Source organism: Diadema antillarum, unplaced genomic scaffold, assembly GCF_040938485.1.
Source record: "Diadema antillarum isolate AM-2024a unplaced genomic scaffold, OU_Dant_1.0 seq00000890_RagTag, whole genome shotgun sequence".
Classification (NCBI taxonomy): domain Eukaryota; kingdom Metazoa; phylum Echinodermata; class Echinoidea; order Diadematoida; family Diadematidae; genus Diadema; species Diadema antillarum.
Window position 1 is genome coordinate 1 of NW_027271754.1, and position 14,516 is coordinate 14,516.

A 14,516-nucleotide genomic window follows, 5' to 3' on the forward strand; every position below is an offset into this window, starting at 1 on the left:
CTCTTCCTCTGAACCCCACCCCTGGGTCTGCGGGTTGGTACTCTTCCTCTGAACCCCCACCCCCTGGGTCTGTGTACTCTTCCTCTGAACCCCGACTCCCCTGGTCTGTGTACTTCTTCCTCTGAACCCCCACCCCCTGGGTCTGTGTACTCTTCCTCTGAACCCCCACCCCCTGGTCTGTGTACCTCTTCCTCTGAACCCCCACCCACCCTGGGTCTGTGTACTCTTCCTCTGAACCCCCACCCCCTGGGTCTGTGTACTCTTCCTCTGAACCCCCACCCCCTGGGTCTGTGTACTCTTCCTCTGAACCCCCACCCCCTGGGTCTGTGTACTCTTCCTCTGAACCCCCACCCCCTGGGTCTGTGTACTCTTCCTCTGAACCCCCACCCCCTGGGTCTGTGTACTCTTCCTCTGAACCCCCACCCCCTGGGTCTGTGTACTCTTCCTCTGAACCCCCACCCCCTGGGTCTGTGTACTCTTCCTCTGAACCCCCACCCCCTGGGTCTGTGTACTCTTCCTCTGAACCCCCACCCCCTGGGTCTGTGTACTCTTCCTCTGAACCCCCACCCCCTGGGTCTGTGTACTCTTCCTCTGAACCCCCACCCCCTGGGTCTGTGTACTCTTCCTCTGAACCCCCACCCCCTGGGTCTGTGTACTCTTCCTCTGAACCCCCACCCCCTGGGTCTGTGTACTCTTCCTCTGAACCCCCACCCCCTGGGTCTGTGTACTCTTCCTCTGAACCCCCACCCCCTGGGTCTGTGTACTCTTCCTCTGAACCCCCACCCCCTGGGTCTGTGTACTCTTCCTCTGAACCCCCACCCCCTGGGTCTGTGTACTCTTCCTCTGAACCCCCACCCCCTGGGTCTGTGTACTCTTCCTCTGAACCCCCACCCCCTGGGTCTGTGTACTCTTCCTCTGAACCCCCACCCCCTGGGTCTGTGTACTCTTCCTCTGAACCCCCACCCCCTGGGTCTGTGTACTCTTCCTCTGAACCCCCACCCCCTGGGTCTGTGTACTCTTCCTCTGAACCCCCACCCCCTGGGTCTGTGTACTCTTCCTCTGAACCCCCACCCCCTGGGTCTGTGTACTCTTCCTCTGAACCCCCACCCCCTGGGTCTGTGTACTCTTCCTCTGAACCCCCACCCCCTGGGTCTGTGTACTCTTCCTCTGAACCCCCACCCCCTGGGTCTGTGTACTCTTCCTCTGAACCCCCACCCCCTGGGTCTGTGTACTCTTCCTCTGAACCCCCACCCCCTGGGTCTGTGTACTCTTCCTCTGAACCCCCACCCCCTGGGTCTGTGTACTCTTCCTCTGAACCCCCACCCCCTGGGTCTGTGTACTCTTCCTCTGAACCCCCACCCCCTGGGTCTGTGTACTCTTCCTCTGAACCCCCACCCCCTGGGTCTGTGTACTCTTCCTCTGAACCCCCACCCCCTGGGTCTGTGTACTCTTCCTCTGAACCCCCACCCCCTGGGTCTGTGTACTCTTCCTCTGAACCCCCACCCCCTGGGTCTGTGTACTCTTCCTCTGAACCCCCACCCCCTGGGTCTGTGTACTCTTCCTCTGAACCCCCACCCCCTGGGTCTGTGTACTCTTCCTCTGAACCCCCACCCCCTGGGTCTGTGTACTCTTCCTCTGAACCCCCACCCCCTGGGTCTGTGTACTCTTCCTCTGAACCCCCACCCCCTGGGTCTGTGTACTCTTCCTCTGAACCCCCACCCCCTGGGTCTGTGTACTCTTCCTCTGAACCCCCACCCCCTGGGTCTGTGTACTCTTCCTCTGAACCCCCACCCCCTGGGTCTGTGTACTCTTCCTCTGAACCCCCACCCCCTGGGTCTGTGTACTCTTCCTCTGAACCCCCACCCCCTGGGTCTGTGTACTCTTCCTCTGAACCCCCACCCCCTGGGTCTGTGTACTCTTCCTCTGAACCCCCACCCCCTGGGTCTGTGTACTCTTCCTCTGAACCCCCACCCCCTGGGTCTGTGTACTCTTCCTCTGAACCCCCACCCCCTGGGTCTGTGTACTCTTCCTCTGAACCCCCACCCCCTGGGTCTGTGTACTCTTCCTCTGAACCCCCACCCCCTGGGTCTGTGTACTCTTCCTCTGAACCCCCACCCCCTGGGTCTGTGTACTCTTCCTCTGAACCCCCACCCCCTGGGTCTGTGTACTCTTCCTCTGAACCCCCACCCCCTGGGTCTGTGTACTCTTCCTCTGAACCCCCACCCCCTGGGTCTGTGTACTCTTCCTCTGAACCCCCACCCCCTGGGTCTGTGTACTCTTCCTCTGAACCCCCACCCCCTGGGTCTGTGTACTCTTCCTCTGAACCCCCACCCCCTGGGTCTGTGTACTCTTCCTCTGAACCCCCACCCCCTGGGTCTGTGTACTCTTCCTCTGAACCCCCACCCCCTGGGTCTGTGTACTCTTCCTCTGAACCCCCACCCCCTGGGTCTGTGTACTCTTCCTCTGAACCCCCACCCCCTGGGTCTGTGTACTCTTCCTCTGAACCCCCACCCCCTGGGTCTGTGTACTCTTCCTCTGAACCCCCACCCCCTGGGTCTGTGTACTCTTCCTCTGAACCCCCACCCCCTGGGTCTGTGTACTCTTCCTCTGAACCCCCACCCCCTGGGTCTGTGTACTCTTCCTCTGAACCCCCACCCCCTGGGTCTGTGTACTCTTCCTCTGAACCCCCACCCCCTGGGTCTGTGTACTCTTCCTCTGAACCCCCACCCCCTGGGTCTGTGTACTCTTCCTCTGAACCCCCACCCCCTGGGTCTGTGTACTCTTCCTCTGAACCCCCACCCCCTGGGTCTGTGTACTCTTCCTCTGAACCCCCACCCCCTGGGTCTGTGTACTCTTCCTCTGAACCCCCACCCCCTGGGTCTGTGTACTCTTCCTCTGAACCCCCACCCCCTGGGTCTGTGTACTCTTCCTCTGAACCCCCACCCCCTGGGTCTGTGTACTCTTCCTCTGAACCCCCACCCCCTGGGTCTGTGTACTCTTCCTCTGAACCCCCACCCCCTGGGTCTGTGTACTCTTCCTCTGAACCCCCACCCCCTGGGTCTGTGTACTCTTCCTCTGAACCCCCACCCCCTGGGTCTGTGTACTCTTCCTCTGAACCCCCACCCCCTGGGTCTGTGTACTCTTCCTCTGAACCCCCACCCCCTGGGTCTGTGTACTCTTCCTCTGAACCCCCACCCCCTGGGTCTGTGTACTCTTCCTCTGAACCCCCACCCCCTGGGTCTGTGTACTCTTCCTCTGAACCCCCACCCCCTGGGTCTGTGTACTCTTCCTCTGAACCCCCACCCCCTGGGTCTGTGTACTCTTCCTCTGAACCCCCACCCCCTGGGTCTGTGTACTCTTCCTCTGAACCCCCACCCCCTGGGTCTGTGTACTCTTCCTCTGAACCCCCACCCCCTGGGTCTGTGTACTCTTCCTCTGAACCCCCACCCCCTGGGTCTGTGTACTCTTCCTCTGAACCCCCACCCCCTGGGTCTGTGTACTCTTCCTCTGAACCCCCACCCCCTGGGTCTGGTCTGTGTACAAAATGATATAGAAAATATTAATTTCTTAAAAGACACAAACACTTGCCCTGACATGACCCAGTATCAAAGAATGTGCTACACTTAGTGGATGGGTTGTAAACAAGAGTGTATCTTGTTTAAACTCCTCCACCCCCTGGATGTGGCACATGATATATGATGTTGTCCGGTCGAGTCTTTGTGTCTTTTAAGAAATTAGTTTTCTATATCTTTTTGTATAGTCTTGTTTACTACGTGATATGGGACACGCCACGCAGTCACACCAACACACACTTTGTTTTAAAATCATTTTGTATACTGTGATGTATACAAAATTAAGTGGATGTCACATTTCACACCTTCACAGCACTCCCGAAATTAGAAACCTAAATAAATGATTTTTATTTTCCATTTCATTTTGTATGCCAGAGTATATAAGATAAATATGTCAAAAGTGCAGAGTGTACAGACCCCAGGGGGTGTGCTGTCAGTGCTGACTGGATAGGCACTGTGACAACACACCCCCTGGGGTCTGCACACTCTGCACTTTTGACATTTCATCTTATATACTCTGCAAACAAAATGAGATGGATGTCACATTTCAATCTGGGCACTCTGAAAATAAGACAAACAAGTTCTGAAAATATTCTTTTAAATTTATTTCGTAACGTTATTTCATCTTTATTGCAATCAACTGTACAAGATATCTACAAGACGTGCATGAAGCAATCTGCATTTCCACTAAAGATTTGATGCTTGAGCAGGTCTTTGAGCGACTTTCGAGTCGTAAGATGAAGCTGTCGTTATTAGAGGGCAAGTCATGTTATTCAGCTAAATGTCTCGAGGCAGTGGTGAATACCGTTATAGGACATGCATCACAAAGCACGTCGCCAGCTATTTGTTTATCTAATTTATCTTACTTGATGTACAAATGGTTTTAACAGCAGTTCCACCCGAAAGTATAAAATTACAATTAAAAGCGAAACTTGGTTCGAAGTCATTTGCCTTCTAAGATCATTCAGATTCTATCATAAAGGAATAAAGTTATCTGGGATGAAGCAAAGAAACAGCTAGTCCCCAAAAAGACAGCCAAGTCACTTACTAAAAACTTTAGATGCATTACCCGGGATCGTAAAAGTCGTCCCCACCGTGCTGACCAATGTGAAGTGCGGGAGGGGAGGCCCCGGCCGTCGAAGATGGCTCTATGGTCAGCTCTAGTAATGGGTTGTTTGAGCGTGGATTAGTCTCGTTGGTTGTATACCCCACTAAGGCAATGGGATGCTCGGCATTCTGGGTCGTAGACTGGACAAGTAACCTGTAGAAGTATTATTAACTATAGACATAAAAACATGATATCAAACTTTTCCGCAATCTACATCTCACTACACTGATTAGAATCGGTATTACTTAACACGTTTTTTTAGTTTTACTTTTTCAAATAAAAAGAAAACCAAAGGGAAGTCGAGGATATAAATTTAGATGATACGGTGGCACATGGCATGTAGTAGCATAGCAATTTTCTATAATTTCTGTCCCAAATATGGAATTCAAAAACCAAAGGCAATGAGAGCTTACAACCAATACATTATCACCGTATTCTGCTAAATAACGATGTCCACTTGAGCTAACTGCTAGATTCTATAAATGGTTACGGAACCTGTACAAGAGATAAAAGAGATAAAGTGGCATATTGGACACGCCCTATACTGTAACACAGGTGAAACAATATCATTTTGCAAGCATAGATTTAAAACACACAGACTAAACTACTAATGGCCCAATCGTGGCGGGTACAGGTGGACTGGTGTCTGCTGCCGGGGATGGCTCAGTGTCGATCGGTCCAGCAGGTGTCCGAGCTTGGATTGGTCTCACTGGCTGCACGTCCCCCATAAAGGCTGGTGGGCTTGTCGACTAGCATTCACCTTTGATACGACAGGTATAAAAAGTATAAGTAACCAGTTAATACAGTTTCCACACAAACAATGTTACATAACATAATTTGTAAACATAAAAAAAACAGCATTGGATGCACACATTGTGTGTAGTTTTTTTTCCTCACTAAGACCATAGATCTATATAGTCTATAGAGATATTTCGTGAAGCAAATAGATAGATAAAGACAGAGTGCTAAATGTGTTTTACTTAGACAGCTGCCCAACTCCTGAGAGAGATGATGTCCACGAAGCGGCCGCGCGGTCCTCTCCGCTCCTCACCGGTATGATGTCGGATGCCTTGCTGCAGGGAAAAATGACTCGTTCCTCAGCATGCACGACTCCTCCATGTAGCATAGACTCCTCCAGCGGTGATACAGGCTGGTCTCTATCCACGCTGTCCCCTTTAATACTTTTCACTGACTCTACCCCCTAGCCAATGACAGGAGTAAAAACTCTCTTCAACGCCCAAATGAGAAAATCCCTCGTTTTCATTGGTACTCACAAAATCAGCAGTTTCTCAATATATCCTGTCACGCGACCCAAAGTGGGTGCGGTTAACATTCCTACTCAAGGGATTCCAATCATAAGTCTAATTTTATTCAAATGCATGCGAATTCCCGCCAACTGATGTTATGAGGGGCAGACTATACTAGAAACAATACAAAAGGGGCAAAATGTCCATTGACAAAATACCGTGTCTTCATTGGTGCTACGAACAAAATCAGCTGTTTCTTAGGGTAGGCCTGGCCTATCACACGAACCAAACTGGGTGCGGTTAACATTCTTAGTCAAATGATTCCTTTCAAAAGCTGAAATATATTCGAATGCATGCGAATTCTCGCTAACTGATGCTGTGTGAGGCAAACTACTACGAACATCACAAAATAGGCAACCTGACCACTCGATCGATGCCTTATCGAGAAAATGCCGTGCTTTCATTGGTGCCAACAAAGTCAGCAGTTTCTCAAAGTAGGCGTAGCCTATCACACGACCTAAACTTGGTACGGTTAACATTCTTAGTCAGTTGATTCCTTTCAAAACCTGAATCGTATTCAAATGCATGCAAACTCCCACCACCTGGTGCTATGTGAGGCAAGCTACGACTAACATTACAAAAGGGCAACGTGACCACTCCCTGCCACATTAACAAAATACCGTGCATGTCTTCATTGGTGCTAAAAGATCCAAACTGGAGGAGGTTAACGTTAATGTGCTTGCTTTCAAAACATGAATCGTATTCAAATACATGCAAACTCCCGCCACCTGATGCTATGTGAGGCAGGCTCCTATCTACGGACGGTACGAAGGGGCAACCTGATCACTCGCTGCCCTAATGACAAAAAATACCGTGTCTTCATTAGTGCTATCGAAATCAGCACTTTCTCAAAGTCACCCAAGTATCTAAATGCATGCAAACTCCCGCCACCTGATGCTATAGTCCATGGGCCAAGAGCCGAAAAATGGGTTGTTGGTACCACCCGAGGTGGCAAAACCTTTTTGGTGCCATTTTGTTTGTCGGACATAGATACGCTTATCAAGCTATGATAGCATTTCCAAATGAGTAGCTTAGTCATAATAAATGAATTTTTAACGAATTTGGTCTCGTTTTTATATCCCTATACTTCTGAATCGAAACCAACCGCTATACAAATACGAGCACTGCCTTCTGTATGTCCACAGGTGTTCTGTGGTAAACGCGGTGCGCTTGGTCTTTATTCAAGGCAGAGAAGGGAATATCCAAAGGGTTATGATGTCCACAGCTGTCGCGCGGTGCGCTTAGTCTTTATCTAGAACAATGTACCGTCATCATATTTAAATTTCCTATAATAAAAGGGATTATCTATACTGTTTTTATACTACCTTCTTAACAAATACATCAGTTTTAAACAAAAATCACTCTGTTCATTTATAACATTATTAATTATAATGTATTGTAGTGTACCGATACATTGTTTTTGCATAATCTTTCATTGTTGGATGGAAATAAAGCGACATTGGCGTGGTATTAGCGTTTTCAACGTAGCGTTTTCACCGGAAAATGATAAATAATTGAAAAAGACGCTAAAATTCACGAGAAATTGCTTTTTTTTGTTGTTGTTGTTTTTAGATAAAGGGATATACACTGTATCATAAGCTTTGGATATTCCCTTTGCCGTCTTGAATATTAGACTAAGCGCTGTGGACATCATAACCCTTGGATATTCCCTTCGCTGCCTTGAATAAAGACTAAGCGCACCGCGTTTACAACAGAACACCTGTGAACATACAGAAGACAGTGCTCTTCTTTGTACAGCGGTTGGTCTCGATTCAGAAGTACAGGGATATAACAGCGAAACCAAATTGGTTTAAAATTCATTTCAAGTTTCAAGTTTCTTTATTTCACCAAAGCATGGAACATATTAAAAAACAATACATACATCAATATTCGGATACGATTACAAACATATCAATAATACAGTGAAAAGGAAAAAAATACAACAGAAATAGATTGACAATAACACATACATACATAGGTTTAACAGATATGCTATGGAAGGTAGCAGCCAGAAAGGAAATGTCCCTTATTTTTAGCTGACCTAAAATCATTCATTCAATTTCAATTACATGTATCTATAGTGTGTTCAATTGAAGTAAAATGTAGGAACAGGACAAGACAAGACAAGACAAAACAAAACACACAATGACAACAAAATACGGGATGTCTTGAATCATAAAGAATAAAAGATTATACTCTTGACCTCAATGAGTTTGGCTATAATTATAAAAGAGAGTTTTTTTTTTTTTGTAACCAGATTTAAATGTATTCAAAGAGTTAGCATTACGAATTGCACAGGGGAGAGAATTCCACAGGGTAGGACCAATGTAAATGATAGATCGTTGAAAGAAAGAAGTACGGGATAGAGGTAGGTGAAAATCATTCGCGGATCGCGTGCTATAATTATTAATTTGATTATTAAAAGTGAACAAACCTAAGAGAGTCTTTGGTAATAAACGATTTTTACACAAATACATAAAAATGCCAGTTTGATATTTGTACATATCATTCAACTGCAATATCTTCAGGGATAAAAAAAGTGGCTGGGTATGGGCAAGAAAAGTGGCATGGGAAATGATTCGTATTGCACGTTTTTGAAGCACTAAAAGTCTTTGAATGTAACATTCGTGAGCATTGCCCCAAACAGTTATTCCATAATACAAATGAGGTAAAATTATAGCACTATAGATTGACTTTAAAACAGACTTTGGGAGAAAACTAAGTTTATACATTACACTAATATTTTTTGATAATTTATTACAAACAAAATCAATATGATTCGACCAATTCAATTTATTATCTACATGAACTCCAAGGAATTTCACTGAAGACGTCTGCATAATTTGACAACCACACATGTTAATAAATACATTGTCAGTGTTACATTTTTTCTTTGTAAATATCATAATATTAGTTTTTGATATATTGATTAATAATTTGTTCACTCGCAGCCAATTTGTAATATATTGCAATTCCTTATTAAAAACCTCTTGCAGAGAATCAATATTATCATGAGACAGAAATATACTTGTATCGTCTGCAAATAAAATACATTGTAGAATATTAGAAACATTGGGTAAATCATTTATATACAAAAGAAATAAAATAGGCCCGAGGATCGATCCCTGGGGCACTCCACATCTTATGTTTTTGTAATCTGATATATTATTATCAATGGACACAAACTGTTTACGATTGCTCAAATAACTTTTCAAAAGTTTTAAAGTGACTCCACGAAATCCATACGCACTTAATTTAGCTAAAAGAATATTATGATCAAGTGTATCAAATGCTTTACTGAGATCTAAAAATAAGCCAAATAAAATTTTCCCGCTATCTATTGCACAGATCACCTTATGAATAAAATCAATCAAAGCAGAAGATGTGGAGTGCCCCGGTCTAAATCCATACTGATTTTTCTTAATGATATTGCACTTCGTAAGAAATTCAACAAGCCTATTGGAAATACATTTTTCAAAAACCTTGGAAAAAACAGATAACACTGATATTGGTCGATAGTTTGTCATTACATCAGAGGAACCAATTTACTATGACTAAGCTACTCATGTGGAAATGCTATCATAGCTTGATAAGCATATCTATGCCCGACAAACAAAATGACACCAAAAAGGTATTGCCACCTCAGATGGTACCAATATCTGGCCTGGCCCATGGACTACTATGTGAGGCAAGGCACTATGAACAATACAGAAGGAACAAGATGTCCTCTGGGTGCCCTATATACTATAGACAATTCCCCGTGTCTTCATTGGTGCGATCGAAATCGGCCGTTCTTGAAAGATGCCTATCACGACGTCCGTCTGAGAGGTGTTATTTAAACAATCTATCCTTTCTTTTTTATACCCCCAGATTGCTCCGTATCGCTCAGATGTTACACGCTCTATCGCAGGTTTTATACTGAATTGCTTTGACCATGGACATTCATCACCCGTTTATTACGGTTTCTGTCAAAAGCGTTACAATAATATTTTAAACATGCTTTCCTACTTGGATCCCATCATAACCGCCGACAGCCTACCTGAAGGAAAACAGGGAGGCGTTATAGAGTGGCTTGGAACATGAAACACCAAAGCCAGAAAAATGCTACTTTTTCAATTGTCATCCTACACAAGTCATATAGGGCCTACGCATAATTTTGCAAAATCGCGAAGAGATGTCACTTCTTTTCTAGTAACCACCTGCCTGCGCCACCAAACTGAGTGCAGATAACATTTTCTAGTTAAGTGAATGCTTTCAAAAGCTGAATTTTATTTAAATGCATGCAAACTCTGACTGCCTGTTGCTATGTGAGGCAAGCAACGGTGAGCATTACAAAGGAGGAAAACAAGCAAACAAGCCTCTTCCTTCAAGACAAATTCCTTGTCGTCTCCAGTGCTAACAGCCAGAAATTCAGCAGATTTCATTCACTATATTACGCAATCAAAACAGCTTGTGCTTTACATGGGGCCTGTCATGAATCCTGCAAACTGTGAGAAATTGAATTCTATGATTACTCAAGCAATTATCGGCGCCTGTTGCCTTTGAGACCAACTTCTGTAGACATAACCAAAGGAGCAAGATGTGTAGACCTACTCCCTGCCCTCATGACGAAATCCTTTTCTTCACCAATGCAAATTGAATCAGCAGTCCGCCCGCCCCCCAGCTCCCATTATATTTTTTATGTAATTAGTCGTAATACTGGTCTTAGCAGCCATATTGGAATTCAAAATGGCGGGCAAACCGTTCGTCAGACAGATCACATTATTCCATTTCCTAACCAAGCGTGTTATAATATTTATGTGCATCAATTTCAGCGACATTCGTCATTTAGAACTTAAGATAGGGATTTTTCAACTTTTTGGTCGAGGCGGCATACTGAAATTCAAAATGGAGGCCATTTGATATGTTTGTCAGACATTCAAATCCATCCGTCACATGAATTTGAATTTAGCATGTCCAAAAGCCCTTGTGTACGAAATATTAATGCCACAAGTCATTTAGAAGCCAAGACAAGAATCTTTAAGCCCTAATTGTTTCTTCATGGCGGCCATGATCTTGGAATTCAGGATGGCGGTCGACCCAGTGGACATGTGTCTTTGATCCTGCATTTTTTTAAATCAGCGCCCCCAAAATACCTCTAGAAACAAAATGTACTCATTAAGATGCACATAATCAGGTGTCGGCGACGATCATATACATCAAAGAAAGACTGCAGTGAACAGTCCATGCATATTAGGTCCATGGTAGGGCCAGCCTCCGGCAAGCTTTGCAACTTTTGTGAATCATAAGCATGCATGATGTCTTAATACATTACATGTCTATTCATATCAACAAAGAAATAAAAACAGCGAACATTTATGCAGTAGAGGAATATGAGCTTTTACGGATTCATCATCTCATCTGATTTGTCTATGGTTGTTCATTATGACTTTGCTGGGAAATCATGAAAAAAAGCCCTGATTTCCAAATTTTCCATAATTTAAAAAACATACATCGTTAACGTGTTTGGTTGATGTCATTATTTTACTTATCAAAAGTCATGTTGAACAAAGACTCGATTTTCCCGTAAATGAACTATAGGGCCTATAATGCAAATGCATGGACTTTGCGTTGATTCATGATACCCTCGACGGCATGTGCAATGACCAAATGAATGTCTAAATACATGTCATATGTTTCATAATAGTCTTCTATTATTTTTCTTATACGCCCATAAAAAAAAACCCCACTTCAAAACCAAGATCCTACTAGTGGCCTTAGTCAGTCAATTAGGCTGCGTTCACATAGAAGTATACTATTCGGGTATTCGGGCTCGTTTTTCGAGGGCACGCGAATAGCTTGAATCGAACGATAGGATTTCCTCACACCGGTTCACATAGGAGGGCACTATTCGAAAGTACGAATAGCTGCGAAAAGTATAGCAAAGTGGGAATCGAGCTTGTTCGATTTTCTTGCAGCGTATACCGTCTCTCGTTTATGAAATAATGACACTTTTGGTCTGGATTTGCCCTTTAGCAAATCTAAGCATGTAGACTGACATTTTGATGCAGTTTAGAAATTGTTAATAAGATTTGCTGGGATGTAGGAGGAAGAAATCCTCACTGTATGGGATGGTGAGTTGACGGTGCGGGTGGCGGTGTATTCGTTGCCCGAATACCGAATACCGAATAGCGAATAGCGAATACCGAATACCGAATACTTCTATGTGAACGCAGCCTTAGGTACTAATGATTAATGAAAGAAATTGGAATGCAGCTTTCCCTAGCCTAACTGTCATGCTTCCATGTTCAAAAGACATTGCAGTTAAACACCCAAGTGTATGTCCACTATACTGTGAAGATGCATTCCAATGTCTTTTGTTAATCAAGTAGTTCCTGTATTTGGGAGCGTTGTGAATGTCAGGGGGGCTGAGAAAATAGAGGTACATTTATGTACTGTATACAACACTTTCGTAATCAAAACGCCACTCTGTTATGGCGATCGCGTCTAAAATAACAGCTAATGCTCTCCACTACTATACCCCCTCCCCCCCCCCCCCCAAAAAAAAAAAAAAAGTGTTGGAGAAGGAGTGGAGTCTCTTCGCAATTTGTGCGAATAGCATATGGGTTCTATAGCAAGACAAACCCTAACGCTTACCCTTAGCATTTCACTGGCTTTGATGTTCCATGCTCCACGCCGCTCTTCCATAGTGTTTGGATATGGAGACCAAAGAAGAGGTTCTTGATTTAAGGAATTTTGAACTGTATTTCAGAGGAAATTTTGAAATCTTGTATGCAACTTGGTGGTCATCGTGTGTGAAATAATTTTTTTTTTCTTCTTCAAATCTCCTTGTTATTAATACCTCCGGACTGAATATTAATATCTCATAAAAAAGGTAATATTTAACAATCTTGCGTATATTTAGTGCACAATATTGTTTGCCGGTTTTAACACTCAATTATCAAATCTTTCGAATTTAGTATTTGGCAATTGTGTGTTTCTGCCTGTTTAGTCGAATTTTACAGTTAAAGAAGTACATATTTTACTACATTCCTTCGTGTGTCCTATATAGATTTATATTCTTTGCACATTGTACAATTGCTGCTGAAATTATTATCGAGGGGCAGCGCATTGCTACTGGCTAGGATGTTGTATTTTAGGAATGATGCATACTTTAACAGAAGTGCTGTCTTAGGTGAAAGCAATTTATGAACACCTGCGGTAGAGTGCATAACTTCATGGAGCATGGGCAAAAGAAAAGATTCTCGTTTCTTCTCCTCTGACGCCCCCATGCTACTGTCAATGACGGGTAATCCCGGCTCGTAAAGTAATGAGTAATTTGCCAAAGCGGGTAACGTTTCTTTTATTCAAATGAAGCCTTTCGACCGTCGAATATCATGCAAATAATGCATGTAAAGCTCGGGGCTGTTGCTCTGCTGTACAGGGATTCGCAGAGATACGCCGGAGCTGACTTTTATTTTGAACATGTCAAAAAAAAAAAAAATAAACACCTGCTCCAGCTTATCTCTGCGAAACTAGCTACTGGAAATAAAAAACGTCAAACTTGGTTTATTGTTATGAACCATTCTTAAGCATTAGCAACGGATCCGAACGCATCTCCATTTTTTTAATTCGTTTGGGCATTCGTTATCTCGATATGCCTTTACAGAAGGAGCGAAATCTCTTCGCACTTTGTGCAATTTTTTCGTAGATTCATTGCATGACAATTCTTGAATGCTTACAGACATTCCACTGTCTTTGACTGTGCTCTAGGCCGCTCTTTTACAGAGTTTGAATATATCATGGAGACCTCCGTTCAAAAGAAATTTGGAAATCCTGTGTGGGACTTGGGGGTAATATGGCAGGGAACAAATCCCTTCAGTTTTTCTTCATAAAAAAATCGATCAACTACCTTGCGCACAAAATGGCTTCGTTTGGGAAGTTTAGAACTTGAATGTGAAATCTTTCTGCTATGAAATGTAATTGGCTAAAGCATGACCCGATTTATGTGTATATTTAAGTATCATGTTACAGTTAACAATCCGAAGTATGCCTAAATTTTTTAAACTGATTTTTGTTCACGTGTCCTGTTCTCTATCCACATCGCTGCCGAAGGTATTGAAAGGGGTTTCGAACTGCTGCTCGTTCGGTTTGCTGTGATCATGCAGGTCCATGCTGTGATTGAGGAACTATGCATATTTAAACAGGAACGCTGTGTTTCGTCGAAGCAAATCATCAACACCTGCGATAGATCTCATTAATTCTTCCCTGCACGGAGCGACATTCGTCAAATAGAACTTAAGATAGGGATTTTTAACTTTTCGTCGAGGCGGCATGCACACTGAAATCCAAAATGGCTGCCTTTCTATATGTTTGTCAAACATTTCAAATCCATCCGCCACATGAATTTGAAGTTAGCATGTCCAAAAGCCCTTGTGCATGAAATATCATTGCCACAAGTCATTTAGAAGCCAAGACAAAAATTTTTAAGCCCTAATTGTTTTTTCATGGCGGCCATGATTTTGGAATTCAGGATGGGGGCCGATCCAG